At 37.6% G+C, this 15,839-nt stretch overlaps 1 long non-coding RNA gene across 1 annotated transcript; it reads left to right on the plus strand.

The window, feature by feature from the left end:
* The first annotated feature begins 6,309 nt into the window (after positions 1-6,309).
* Positions 6,310-9,225, plus strand: LOC114824364 (uncharacterized). The gene is made up of 3 exons (XR_003772639.2): positions 6,310-6,373; positions 8,902-8,956; positions 9,053-9,225. It is a non-coding gene; the product is annotated as an uncharacterized lncRNA (long non-coding RNA).
* Positions 9,226-15,839: the final 6,614 nt, after the last annotated feature.

The following is a 15,839-nucleotide window of genomic DNA, read 5'->3' on the forward strand; positions in this document are numbered from 1 at the left end:
TCCATAAGGCTGTGTTTATCATGGAACAATAATCCAAGCAAGAAAGTGTCAGAAAATACCTCAAACTGTTCGAAGTAGAACTAGCTGAAGTGGATAGACCTAACGAGAGACTCGGTTTTATAGCCTTCAATAAGTACTTTATGTTCACTTCTATCAGTGCCAAAAACTGAAGAAAATGAAGTATGATGGCGCTACCCTAGCATAATGTTTCCAAGATGTAAATGACATGACAACTTAGGACAATGAAGCTCGAAAGCAGGATTCAGAGTCTGATCAAGATTATCGGATCGAGAGAAAGAACTATATAGCTTTTTTTGCAAGCAAACAAGTATGTGTTCACCTGGTCCACTCAAGACATGCCTGGAATAGATCATTAAATTATCTACCATCATCTCCATGTGGACTCAATCGAGTCGTCTAAAGAAAACACAACAACAGAACCCAACAAGGTAAAATAATCGAAGCTGAGATTGATAAGCTTAAGAAGCCAACTTTATTATTGAAGTTCATCATCCATATTGGCTGTCCAACGTGGTCTTTTTGCAGAAAATGAACGAAACATGAGTTTGTGTAGACTTCACGGACTTGAACAAGGCATATCCCTTACATGGGATAGACTTGATTGTCGATTCCATCACTGGACATGAACTATTAAGCTTTATAGATGTATATAACAGATAAAACCAGATCAAGATGTATGAGCCGAACATGGTGGAGAGACCTTTCGTTATTGATCGAGGTACATATTGTTATCTTGTTATTCCATTCAAACTTCAGAATGCAGGGGTAACCTATCAACGATTGGTAAACCAGATCTTCAAGAAGAAAATTGGGAAGATGATGGAACACGTTTTAATAACCCTCCATCCAAACTTAAATTTGTAACACATTTTAACCTTCCATTTTTAAATTCTATAACAATATCTCTATTTGAATAAAAAGTCCTATATCTCCCAATATTGAACCACCAATTTTGTCTCATGTTGGCTATCTATATTGTTCATTCAATTTCAAATTTACATGAATTTTGGACTTAAATTTGTAACATGTTTTAACCCTCCATCTTTAAATTCTATAACAATATCTCTATTTGTATAACAAGTCCTAATCTCCCATTATTAAAACACCAATGAGCATGAGAACCATTTTCAGATTTATCTTTGACTATTTGAAAAGGTTTAACTAGTTCATTCGATTCATTTAAATTTTTAATCAAACCTTCCACAATGTTTTCATCAACCATTTCATTCTTTTGGTACAATGAACTGCATCAAGGCGATTCATTGCTTTATTATGGGTATCATATATATTTATGAGGGATTCGTCAATTACCCCCGAACTTGTAAGGATTGGTCAATTTTCCTCCTCATCTTTAATTTTAGCCAATTTCCCCTCAACTATCATAATAAGTAAATTTTCCCTCCTGTTGTTTAATTTTCTGAATTTTCTCTCTTCTTCCATTAAAGATGTCATGTGCTATCCATATGACAGCGTTTAAAGGGTAAAAAGGTCATTTTGCTCCAAATTTTCTATCTTCTTCCTTTTCTCCACCCTCGTTTTCTACTCCCCATATCTCTTCTCAGTTTGACCTCTCAAACCCAAGGGGGAAAGCTTAATTTTCAATGGCTTTGGAGGTGGTTTTGATTTAGCTCTCTCTTTAGCGACATGTTTGAAGAGGGAAGCTTGCATTGAGAATTTGATGATCTGCTTTTTAAAAAAGCATTTTTTGGGAATATTTGTCAACAAAAGAGAACATTCCTCTAGATATAATAAAGAAATTAAAGTCAGTAGGATTTAGGAAGCTCTGAATCAAATTTGCCATTATTAGATAAAGTTGTACAAAAACATTGAAATCTCCTTTTTTTTTTTTTTATTGAGAAAAAGTAGAAGACGATGGGTAGAGGGACCCACATACTAGAGGCTTGGGCCTCCTGGAATTAGAGAGCATTCCAACTGCGGCTGCTGCATCTCTGGCCAAGAATGCAATTCAAGGAGAAATAAAACATCATATTCCTATATGACAACTTCGTATATTCCTAACTGAACCCAGAAAAGAAATTGTAAGCAATGGTAAGATTCACCAGGCTTTTCAATGAACACACCAAGTCCGGCAGCACCCCTGACCGCTTGTTATACGCCTAGTTTAGAACTTCGATGTCTTTCAATCAAGGAATCATGTTGGGAAGATGACCCATTAGGGAGTTATGGGTCACATAAAAAATATTAATATATGTGAAGGATTCTGATTCTTTTGGGAATTTGATTAATCGATGAAGACTGGAGCTTCACACCATCTTCCAAATTCATGCCTTGGTAAAATAAACTGAAATTAAATGTTGGGTTTGGAGATTGGAAGGAGAAACAGAGAGAAATATTGGGTTTGCGAGGTCAAACGGAGAAGAATCTGGGGAGTAGAAAACGTGGGTGAAGAAAATGAAGAAGATACAAGGTTCGGAGAAAATGAAGAAGGTAGTAGGTGTGGATAAAATGGTGTTTCTGCCATTTAATGGCAGTTACATGGATAACACATGACATACTTAACGGAAGAATAGATGAAAAATTCAAAAAATTAAACAACAAGGTGGAAAGTGATTAATTTTAAGAGTTAAAGGGGGTAATTGGCCAAAATTAAAGTCGAGGGGGGAAATTGGCCAATCCTTACAAGTTTAGAGGGTAAATTGACGAATACCTCTATATATAAAGCTGAATAAATTTTGGACCTTCACCGTCAGGGGGTAACAAGAACCTATTAAATGATGAACTTGACACTAATTTAAAAAATATAAGAACTTGTTCCATTGTTAATTGATTGATCAACTTTGGCTCCCATAGAAATAAATGCAAGCATAGAATTATACACCTTGATATTCTCTCTGAACATTAAACTTTTTTGGCCTTTAATTGAATCAAGTAATTTTTCTAAAAATAGGGATCTCGACTTTGGAATGGAAGTTTGATATTTCCTTGTTGACAACAAAGAGTAGAAACAAGCTCATTGTTTTTGTAAGCTTTTGCTACGCATAAGGCTCTAAAACACACTATTTTCAGAGTTAATGACTTAGACATTGAAAATCCATTGGTCAAACACCCTACCTCTTGGGATCCTGTGGCTTTGGCCTTGATGGATCCTGTGGCTATGTCACATATCTTTCGATTTTCCCCTGAAGTTTTCTATTGGAAAATTAAGGACTCCAACTAATTTTGTAGCTAATTTCCCCCTACTGTTAGTTTTTCATATATTCCATCCATATTTCTGTTAAATGAGAGCATGTGCACAACATATGAGGGTAATTAAATCATTTCACTTTTCAAAATGACAAAAAAACTTAAAATAGAACAAAAATTGTTGCAATCATATTTAGAATATGAATGTGATTGTGTAAATCCTAGTGGATATAGGAATACCTCTTATATTCTTATTAGTAGTTAATTACCTATTAGAGTTATAATCCTAAAAGGGTAAGGATTCTACCTATTTTACTACTATAAACAAAGGCACAATGGGATGATACAATACACACCTCACAATTAAATCTCTCTCTTTTCTCTCTTATTGCCGTCGACCTTCCCCTTTCTATTCCCCTAGAATAGTTCAGTCAAATAGTCCTACAACAAAAATAAAACTTTCCCACTATTTTCCCCCCGCTAATTCTTATCCTCAATTTCATTTTCCCCTCATTTTCAATCAATACATGCCCGGGCATGAGAAATGACGTATGGTGTTGTTGTCTTCGTAAGTAGCTAAATTATTCTTTTTCTTGGAGAATGAACTACCAATTTTTTTTCTTCTCTAACAAATAATAATATGACCAAATGCTCATGGTGTTATTGTCGCCAAAGCAGTGCATTAATACAAGAAACTTGTTCATAATACTTCTAAAAGAATGCTCCTAATAATTACAACTTTTCATAAATGTCATAATAATTCCAAAAAATGACCATTAAGAAGTTGGAAAACAAAAGAGATTTCACCATCCATAAGGTATATAACCCATAGAATCTCGATTACAAAATATGGGCATTCCACTCAATCAAACACAAGCAAAATAAGGTTTTAGTTATCAAAATAAGAGCACAAATGTTCCGTTCAAAAGCCGCATGACATGTTGAGATCAACTACACTTTCCATGACTTTCCTTGTTTGGCTGGAATCTTGTACCTAAACCTATTTTCATTTCTGGTGGCTTAGTAAGGTTGAGGTTATGATGTAGAAGTAGCAACTTGAATCGTGCTTGAGATACATGCCCTCCTCTTGTAACCTAAAAAAGAATAAGTTAAAGCGTTATCATAAATCTAATTGAAATATAAAAACTTCACTTGAGATACATGCATTCCTCTTGTATTTTCATTTATATCTATAGAATAGAAAAGGGTGTACTTACAGATAACTTTGTCGTCCTTTGAGCTTGAGCTTGAGATTGAGATTGAATTGGAGATTGACATTGAGCTTGAGTTGGAACTCGAGATTGGGTTTCACCTTGATCTTGCTTACCTCCTAAACCCAATGATGTTAACAATAGTTTATTTCAATTTAAATATAAACAAGAACTTAAGTTGATGCTTTCATCACACCTATTAACTTTAAAGCTTCTCTGCCTTTTCTTGCTCCTCCATTTTGTCCCCTTGCTTCTCTTCCTCTTCTACATCCTTGTCCATACATCTGCAATAAAGTTGGGAATTTGAATGAAATGCATGTGAAACTAGGGCTAGAAAAAAATCCCAAAAATCCCAAACCAAACCAAAAAAATCCCGATCCCAAACCAAAAAAATCCCAAACCAAAATTCCCGAAAGTTTCCGGATGTAATCCCAAACCAAACCGAAAGTTTCGGTATGGGATTTGGTATTGCATTTCATTTTTTCGGTATTCCCATACCGAACCGAAAAAAAAAAATATATATATATATAATTTTTTAATTATAAGAGAATTATTTCAACCGTTGATTGTTTTGGATTTAATCTGTGCCGTTGATTTATTTTTAGGTCAGATCACATTTCACTTTTGTAGTTCCTCCGTTCATTTGTTTCGAAGCGCAGCCCTGAGCCTCCAGCCCTTACCAACGTCGTCCCTCACCATACTGTCGAATTCCGACCAGCCACCGGCCCACCACCACACCATACTCTCGTCTCTGACTCTCCAGCCTTCCTTCACCACACAACCACCGCTCTCCCTCGCTATCTCTCTCTCTCTAGGGCGATTGTCTTTCACGGACAGGTCAGGTCACAGAACTGGGGATCTCTCTCACGGTCTCACCACCACACCGAGTCTGAGTCTCACTCTCACCCCAAATTAGGTAATTAATTTAGTTTTCTGAAATCTCTCTATCTCACCGTTACACACACACCTCTCGCTCTCTCTCTTTTCTTTTGCGATTTTGTCTCTTCATCTGGGATCGTCTTTGAAATGATAGTATATATTCGTCATTTGCATGTTAGTATATATTCGTCATTTGAAATGATAGTATGTATTCTCTCTGTAATATGAACAATCCTCTGTAATATGAAATGATTGCATATTCTCTGAAAGAATTTTTCGAATTGGGTAGAAAAAAATACCAATTACATATGTAATAAGTGTTTTTGCTTATATGATTGATGCAGGGTTAAGACCAACAAATTAGTGTGTGTGTGTGTGTGTGTGTGTCTAGTGTGTCAGTGTGTGTGTGTGTATATTTTGCGTTCCCAAGGGATGCTAAGATAGAAGGAGAAACTTATGTGAGATGAATGAGTGAGTTATGATGAATTTTGTCATGAGATTAGTAAACAGATAGTCAGTTGTAGAGTCTTTTTTTTTTGTTGGTAGATTCTGCTTTGAAGTTTTCAAATGGTTTAAAGTTTTAACTGCTAACGATTTTGTTAGTTTAGTTCAGTCAAAATGTTTTAGATGATTAGCTTTCCTGATTCCATTATAGCCTAATCACATAATTAACTGTTAGTTAGCTAATTGACAAATAAGATGCTTACTTCTTTGTACTATTTCCATTCTTTGACGAATTTTCTTACTTTTGGTTGTTGATGTTATAGCTGTTATTGCTTTTACTAGATGTATAATTTCTAATTTCAATTGGGTAAATGGTTAAAAACATCAGTAGCCAATCTGAAGAGTATTTGGGAAAGAAGTAAACTTTGAACTTACTATAGGCATTGAGATTTTACTTTGACCCACTTGGTTTGGTGAATTCGGCTCTATCTGTATTCCATGAAGCATGTTAAGCATTGTATCCATATTGGTTTGAAAACACAATATATGTTAAGCATGTTAGTCTACTATGATTCTCTACTAATTATTTTCTTGAATTATTATTCTTCAGGTTGTTTTTCTTGAATCATTTATTCTCGAGCAGCTTTTAAAGGTTTAGCATACAAGCGCTACAAGTAAGTGTTGAAAACTCTTGTTTGTAGGTTCCAACTTTCATGTTTGTATTATCTTTGTGGGGGTGGGGCTACTTATATTCTCCTAGTTTAGAAACATGCTGGTTTTTGAGAATCTGCTCAGATTGTGGGGGTGGGGCTACTTATATCTTTGTGAGAATCTGCTTAGATTTTTGAACCATTTAGTTTATTTATTGTTTGGAATTTGGATATATGTTGAACTGTGGTTATGATATATTAATGTGCATTGTTATTTTATTTGTTAGGATGGACGGATCTAGTAGCCAATCTAGTACACATATAGTCTCGGTATTAGGAAAACGAAAACAAACTCAACCTAGTGGTACTCTTCAACTAGGCACTCCCTCACCTCAAGATTATTTGCATAATGATTATTATGAAGATTGTTGGGATGATGATCTGGATGTGGAGGAGGATATTGCATTAGAACAAATAGAAGAAAAGGGGGAAGAGGGGGAAGAGGAAGTAGAAGAAGTAGAAGTAGTGAGACAATGGGATGGTTCTCCTTGGAAAAAGGACAATAGGAGAAAGGGTCAAAGTCCGGTGTGGAATGATGCTAAGAGGGTAACGATCACCGATAATAATGGGGAGAAATCTTACATGACCGAATGCAAGCATTGCAAACTCTTAGTACCGACACACCCTATAACTCATGGGACAACGGGAATTCTTAAGCATTTGAGGAAATGCCCAGGTTCTAGTCTCTTTGAGAATGTGGATCCGAACCAACCTACATTGACACAAGCGAGGATGGGAGGTCCGGTTGTCACTCACACTTTCAATCAAAAAAGACTTGATAGGAGATGTGTGAGGTGGATTATAATAGCGGAGATGCCTTTTAGGGTGGTTGATCAAGAAGACTTTCGAGATTTTATTCGTGACTTGAATCCAAAGTACAAACTTCCTAATAGGCATAAGGTAGCGGCGGCGGTTTTGGAGTTGTATGTTGAAGAGAAGGCAAAAATAAAAAGTGTGATTGAGGGGTTGAGAGTGAGTATTACAACCGACATTTGGACCTTAATTCAAATGATAAACTACATGGTCATCACGGCTCATTTTTTGGACACTAATTGGGGGTTACATAAGAGGATCCTAAACTTTGTCTAAGTTACTTCTCATAAGGGTGATGATATTGGAAGATGTCTAGAGGTTTGCTTGAATGATTGGGGCATAGACAAGGTGTTTAGCATTACTGTTGACAATGCTAGTGCAAATGACACCGCTATTGCATACATGAAAAGAAGACTCAAGTCAAATGGTACTCTTTACTTGATGGGGCTCACTTGCACATGAGGTGCGCTTGTCACATCCTCAATTTGATAGTTAAGGATGGAATGACGAAGCTTAGTAGGGAGATTGATGCCATAAGAAATTGTGTGAAGTTTATACACTCATCCCCGGCAAGGTTAGAGTCTTTTAGGGAATATTGTGTCTTGTTGAGATTTGATAGGATGTCAAGTATCCCTTTTGATGTTGTCACAAGGTGGAATGCCACTTATCAAATGCTTAATAGTGCTTTCAAGTTTAAAGAAGTGTTCTCTAAGATGGCCTTTGAGTGTGACTCTTTCATTGCTTACTTTAAAGAGGAGGTCTCGAAAGAGGTTGATGGGGTGACAAGAAAGGCCAAGCGGGTGGGTCCTCCGGAGGTGGATGATTGGGAAAGGTCGGTGAGTTTTGCTCACTTTCTCAAAAAAATTTATGATGCCACCTTGACATTGAGTGCAACCCTTACTCCAACGTCACACTTAATACTTAGCACGGTGATTGCCTTGCAAGTGGAGATAGAAGAACAAATTTCAAACGCCTCTAATGCCACTTTGCAAAGTGTGGCTACCTCAATAAAGCTCAAGTTTGACAAATATTTGGGTGACATTGAAAAGGTGAATCCTATTCTCTTTGTGGCCCAATCACTCGACCCGAGGTACAAATTTGATATGTTGGAGACAAATCTAGAAGAGCTCGGCTATGGATGTGACAAAATAAGGTAGGAGAAAGTAAGGGTTAAAGGTTATGTAACCGAGTTGTATAATGCATATAAGGAGGGAGTGGTCCTTAGTAGTAGTAGTGGAAGTAGTACTAATAGTAGTGCTACCTCAAATATGGAGCAAAGATCAAGTGTTGTACTAGATGATGGGGCGGGGGGTGTGATGGTAGATATTGATGTTGCTTCAAGGATGGCAAAGAAGATCCAAAGAAAGAGAGCGGAGGCACAACAAAATGAGATAGCCAATGAAGTGGATATGTACTTCAATGATCCACATCAAAGCCTAACATATGAGGGTTTCAATCTTTTGGATTGGTGGAAAGGAAATTGTGGTCAATATCCAATTCTTAGTAAAGTTGCTAAGGATGTATTGGCCCTTCCTAGTAGCACCGTTGCTAGTGAGAATGCCTTTAGTCTTGGTGGGAGAGTTGTTGATCCTTTTAGAGCTTCCTTAACACCTAAAATGGTTGAGGCTTTAGTGTGTACTAGTGATTGGCTTAGAGGAAAATTTTTTTGTTTCTACAAGGAGCCTACCCTTGACGAATTATGTTTCTATGAGGAGCTTGAACGCTTAGAAAGAAGTAAGTAAACAATTTAATTTCATCTTTTATTTTCTTAGTATTTATTATCTATTAGACTATAATTCAATGTAAATGATTTGTGGTTTATTGTTTTAGACATGGCTAATTTGGGAGGTGAGGAGAATACAACACAAGAAAATGAAATGCCACCTCCACCTCCTCGACCACCTCAAGTACAAGTTCAACAACGTCAAAATCAATCACTACCTCCACGACCACGACCACCCATTGTAAGGGGAAGGGCTCAACCATCAACATCAAGGGGAAAATTACAAGTGCCAACAAGAAGGGGCCGAAGGGGCCGAAGAGGTCAACAATCTTCATAAACTTGAAACTTTTGAGTGTTACAAGTTTGAGGAAGAATCGCCCAAGTAATCCTCCTCTCATTCTTTTTTTCGTTTTGTTTTTCTGTAAAATATGTTAACTATGAAATTGTTTGTAAGTGTGCAAGTAGCTACTCAACTTAGTCAAAATTTAATTTGGCAGTTCGTTTGAATTCTATATGTTTCTTGAAAATGGTTCAGCTTAACCCTGTCTCACTCTTAACATGGATAAGTGTTAACGTTCAGCAGATTGCTACACCTGATATGCTTTATATTCGGATATTTATGATGTTATCATGTACCATTCTCGTTTGTTTTGTCTTGATGTTGGAAAAGAGGATGGTTTAGTAAGTTAGCAAGTAATGGTGTGAAAATTGGCCTCCTGTATGAGAGATGTGTGTTTGGTGGGGGTTTGAAGGGTTAACTTTTGGAAGCCTTAGATGTACTGTGTTACCTAAATGACTAGGCATCTTTCAAATGATACTATCTCCAATGCCTTTTCTCTCTTATCTTAGCTTTTCAGTATTACCCTAGTCTCGATCTTTTGGTTGGAGCAGGGCATTAGTTTCTATAATTTGGAATCAGCCCTCAAATAGAAGGGCAGATCATAAAAGACTTTCATTTATCGTATTACTTGGTTCTATTCTTTGTGTCCATGGTTTTTAAGATAAACCAAAAATGATTTGTTATCAAACACTGGTGCAGTGTACAAATCATTGTCCAGCCAAACCTGGACAGTGGACATTGATGATTGCGTAGGGATATTTTTTAAGTGTGATCTTGAGGACTTGATGAATTGTGATATGCCGTTTTATGTTTATTATCATGGAAATAATGTACTCTGCTTTCGTATATTTTTGTTAGTGGTCTTGCATCTTAATACGACTTCATGGATTTTCTCTCAGAATCACCAAGGAACTGGAATAAAAGGTTCCACCAAGGGATATTCCCAAGGACAAGCACTAGTGTTGATACCGGCTTCTTGTGTTGTTTGCAACAATTGACTACTCGGTTCTCTCTCTCTCTTCTAAGGAAAAGTTTATTATGTGATGGCGTTTCCTTAGGAATAAATCTTGACCTCGATTTTCTGTTCATAAAATGTCTTATCTTGTTTATCATAATTGATTTTTGGTCTTTACATACACATAAGTAACTATTAACTGCGGAGAAAGCTATAGTTTGTTAATCGGAGGTTTCATGTTCTGTGTATTTTTGTAGCTTGTAACACTCAAAGCCCAAAAGCCCCTTCGGCCCAATATTAGGTTTTTGTCCAATTGGACCAATATTAGCTTTTTTTGTCCAAAAGCCCAAAAGCCCAAAAGCCCAAAAGCCCAAAATTATTTTGGGATTCTCGATTTGTCCCGAAATCCCGAAACTATTTCGGGATTCCCGAAAATTTGGTTTGGGATCGGTATTGAAATTGGGATTCCCGAAAATTTTGGTATGGGAATCGGGATAACGGTTTCTGTATAGGATCCCATACCGAACCACCCCTATGTGAAACTACAAGAACTAAATTAAGTTCAAGTGAAAAATATGTGAATAAGAGAAATCGATTACGTAAAAGTGAAATACATGTTCATTGTTGCGGCAAGTTGCAGAGTTATGATCATCAACCTCACAAATGTTGCAACTAGTAACAATGCCATATCTTCTCAACTTTATTGCCCTTTTTGGTATCTCATCAGCTTCCTTTTTTCTACTAGTTTTAGGTCTCCCCGGTTGCTTGTGATACATAAGGAGCTTGATGGGCACAAGGGTTGTTTTCCTCCACTCTTTTGAACCAGGCATAGGAGAAATGTATCCCTCATAGGCCTTGTCATAAGCTGGCCTCTTATAACAAGAATGAATATAATCAAGTGGGTCAGGCTCTATATTGCCTATTGCAGCAATAGCATTGGACATGGGATTCCACATAAATCCCACTTTTGACAAGAACATGTAGGACCTTCAAGTGGAAACATCCTATTATTTGTGTTGATTCCATCTACACTTAGTACTTGCCCAGGATGAGATCCTTTAATGTGACAACCATCAAAACCTACAACGGGCCTACATCTTTTCGCAAATCCCCTATTCAAAGCTGCAAAACATATATAAATTCGTTTAAAAACAGGATTCTCATCTTCAATACTACCCTGTATCCTCCTTTTAGCTTTTCTCTTGGCTTTATACACAAGTTTCATGAATGCACCAACACTCATATGTGGATGATCTCTAAGCTCTTCATCAAATCTTTCAGCTAGCCAAAAAGAAGTGGCATACTTTGTCTTTTGCAATCTTCCATGAGTATGTCCTGGCACAAATGTGTTAATCCTTGTAGTTAGCCCCCTCCCTACATGAGCTGCATATAGTAACCAGGGACATTTTATATTAGGAGTTCCTAAACATGATACTCAAAGCCTAGTTCAGTCGTTATTATCCCAATGCAATGGCCTACTGATAGCAATTGAATAATACCTTACAGCTTCCCTGCATGCCTTCATGCTAGGAAACTCCATACCCAAATAAAAGTTTGGATTGAACAAGTCAGTTTCTCTTTTGAATTTTTTAAACCTTGGAGCTTTTCTCTTTCGTCTAACCTTTTTCACAACAATACCTTCTTCATCTGAAGGCTCATCTTCATCAAGACTTACCAACTCCTCTAAGTTGTACTCATCAAAAGAAACTTCACCATGCTCTTTATGCGATGCCTTAGAAGCCTCATCAACCACAAACCTCTCAAATAAATTATTATTTTTCACAGCTTCAATATCACTTTTAGACTGCATATAATCAAAGTCAACATATTCAAAGTCATTTTCACTTTCCTCTCTTGCACCATCCTCTTCCTCCATATTAAACTCTGATCCCACTTGATCATCATCACCAAGGACGGAGCCACCATGGGCCTAGGGGGCGGATGCCCCCACTGAGATTTTTCTGACGCTGGGATGCTGCTCAAATTGAGCTGGGTTTGCAGCAGCAGAGCCCCCACTGAACTGATCTGGTTCTGCTCTCCGACCTGGTTCTGCAGAAGTTCTGGCTTTGTTGTTTGAGGATGCCCCCATTCACACAAAGTTCTGGCTTCGTCCCTGATCATCACCATCTTCATTTTCATTTTCATATTCATCATCAGCATCTACATCAAGTATTTCTATGGAGAGTATTGGAATCTACAAAGCAAACAAACCAAAAAAATGTAAACAAAAAAAAAAAATAACACAACACATCCCATGGAGAGTATTGGAATCTACAGAGTGGTATTATAACTTTTTTCATTGAAAACTCGAAAAGAAATGATATGGGAGGACAAAACTAACTAGAGCAGCTGCAAGGTAGTATCCAACCATCTCATAAATTGTTGAACACATCATCTACAATTACAATTGTTGCCATGGTGAGGTGCACATACTTTTCTTTAAGACCACATATGTTTGATTACCATTTGAAAACCAAAAAGAAATCTCATACAAAGCTATACAGTAGAGAAAAACCATGTAAAGTCGACATCTACCTATTAAACAAATAATTACAAAGGGGATATAATATACTTACACTACTTTGGACGATTCCCCCCATTTCGCATGTCTAAAGGCATCTTCAACTCTCAAAACTTTGTGTAATCTTACTGATTTTGTCGAATCCACCATTAACTAACCATGAAATCGATAAAGGTAATGTCAATTTCCCCCAAGTTTTAGTGAACACCCACCTTGCAAATAGCCTGAAAACTCTAGATTTATAAACAGGGATAGTGCAAATACGCTATTGGCCCTCAAAGAATTGTCACATGTTGTGCACGTACTTCCATTTAACATAAATTTAGATAGAATATATGAAAAATCTAACGGTAGGGAGTAAATCGGTTTAAAAAATACTAGTTTGAGTCCTTAGTTTTCCAATAGAAAAGTTTAGGGGGAAATCGGTAGTTTATTCTATTATGTTGTAGGTACAAATTCGTTAAGAGTGAAGACAACGAATTCTTTCTACCACTATATTGATTTTAAAAAGTCAACTAGAAATGAGAAAGTTTCAATCATGGTACAACATTTCATAATAACAAAAAAACCAAGAAGGTCCGACTAGGAAGAACGATTGGTCCTTCCATCTATTCAAATTACACATTAATAAACATGTCATTAAATTAAATTGGGACCTGCAAGACTCTAATCCCTTTCGCTTTCATCTACATGTCTAAGATCATGTGCGGATTGGCTCTCCAAATGGATGCCCCAAATCCCAAGTCCCAGTCCAAGTTCAGTCCAATGTCACCAAGTTCGTTATCAAGAGAAAATTACAATTCTCCACACCTTGAAATCATCGGAGAAAGTCACATCCTTATTGAGTTTTGTCTCGCCAAAACCCAACTCTTGAATCTTCAAAGGCCTTCGATTAACTTCACTGTTACTCGTACCTCAGCGAAAACCCCTCCCTGAATCCCTTCTCGGTACTCACCTACACTCACTTCACAGTCCAAGAAACCCAGGTACGTATGGCCTCCTCCACCTCCCTCCTAATCTTTTTCTGTTTTTAATTTTTGGGTTTTTCATCTTGTGTTATTTGAAACTTTGGTTGATTCAAAGTACTTATCTTGGAATATGTAAATGGGCATTTTAATCATGGGATTTATTGCTTGAAGTTGGTTTTGTAGAATTTCTGGTTTATATTTTGTTAGGAATGATGGATTTTAACCGTGAATATATAAGCAAACTGCTGAATGCAACACTGAATTTGAATGACTGAGAGATGTATGTTGTGGTGAGGTTATTGGATTTCTTGGAGTGGTGCAATTTATTCTAGAATATTTGGTGGAAGTAAATTGTAACAATAGTTCTTCAACTTTAACCCAATTGGAGCAATGATCTCTTAACTCATGAAAATATGCAGCCAAGGAAGAAAATATCGGTAATATCGAAAATATCGGTAGTCCGAAAACACGGAAATATCGATGGAAATATCAGGATAATATCGATATCGATTGTTGATGCACAAAATCAGCGAGGACTTTGGTACAACAGAAAGTGTCAGGTTTTGTGACCTTCGCTTGGTTGCTTCGGTCACTAGTGAGGATAAGTACGTAAATGAATAGAGACAGAGAAGCAAACACAGGACGTACGTGGTTCACCCAGATTGACTACGTCCACGGAGTTGAGGAGTTCTCATTAATTGTGAAGGGTTTACACAAATACATAGGTTCAAGCTCTGGTTTAGTGAGTTCTAGTGAATAGTTTAGTACAAAATGACATTAGAGATTATTGTGGGAGAATGATCCCTATTTATAGAAGAGAGTTTCTAGTTTTGTTCTAATATTGACACGTGTCGTGTTGTGATTGGCTTCTGATGTTGACACGTGTCGCGCTGTGATTGGCTTCTGATGTCGACACGTGTCGCATTGTGATTGGCCTTCTGGTTGAAGGGAAACTCTTCTGGGTCCTTGACGGTATAACGTTGACCGGTGCTCAGTAGTTTCGGGATTAGTCAAGTATGGTACAAACAGTGCTCCCCTAAGTTCCCGAGTGAGGGAAGCTCCTCGGTTGGGGACTTGCAAGATCCAAGCCGCTGAGTAATCACGAAACTTCTAAGTACCGAGGTGTGGTATCGTCTTCACTTGCCTTATCTTTCTCATAGGTAGATGTGGCATCTTCTCTGGAAGTACGCTTCCTCCATCCAGGGGTGGTATCTTTAACCGATGAAGATGCACAAGGTAATGTATCAATTTCGCTTGAAGCTTACTTGTAGTTTCGGGCTTGGTCAAGTGCGATACAAACCCTATAGTAGGAGTCCCCCAAGTCGCCGAGCTAGGAGATCTGCCGAAAGAGGTGACAAACAAGGTAAGCAGTCAAACTTCCAAGCAAGCAACCCAGGATCAGAGGTTTGACTTCGGCTTCCGGTTGATGGTTCTCATTTTCCTTGTCTCTCATTCAACTGCCAGGATAAGGAGAAGCAAATGGATAAGAGATGATATGAGATACTTTTGCTTTTGAAGAAGTAACTTTCCACAGGCTTATTCTTGAACTGTGCTGGAGGGTTTTCTGGTTCCCTTCAGAGTATAAGGCCGACTCAAGAATTTGAGGGTCAAAACAAGTCCATCAAATCTATAGTACGTTCGACCTTGATGATATGGGATACTTTTGCTGTTGACGGAATAATGAATGTGGTATAGAAAGGTGTCGTGATGTAGTGATCTGTTTCAGCTCATCGTTGACCCTTCTGCTTCAATCTTTTGCATGGCAGAAGTGGTGTGCAACCTTTGCATTTAAATGGTCCTTCAGAACATTCCTTCCTAGTGACTCATCCACAGGTGTAAGGCATCTTAGGTATGGCAGGGTAAAACCGCGCTTGTAGAGTTGGTCATTAATGATCAGGTATCGGGCAGACTTGTATCGAATCTGCTTAGCTTGGACTTTGTCAATTGGGAGGCTGCCATGAGCAAGGAATTTATAAATCGGGGTGATCCAACTATCTCCTTGCTGTAAATTGCACACTTCCATGACCATGGTGCTTGGTGCTGCCAACAATTCGACATGAATTTTTCTCCCAATCTTGTCTTCCACTGCCGAGGCGAGGCGAGCCAAAGC

Source organism: Malus domestica, chromosome 04 (genome assembly GCF_042453785.1).
Source record: "Malus domestica chromosome 04, GDT2T_hap1".
Lineage (NCBI taxonomy): Eukaryota > Viridiplantae > Streptophyta > Magnoliopsida > Rosales > Rosaceae > Malus > Malus domestica.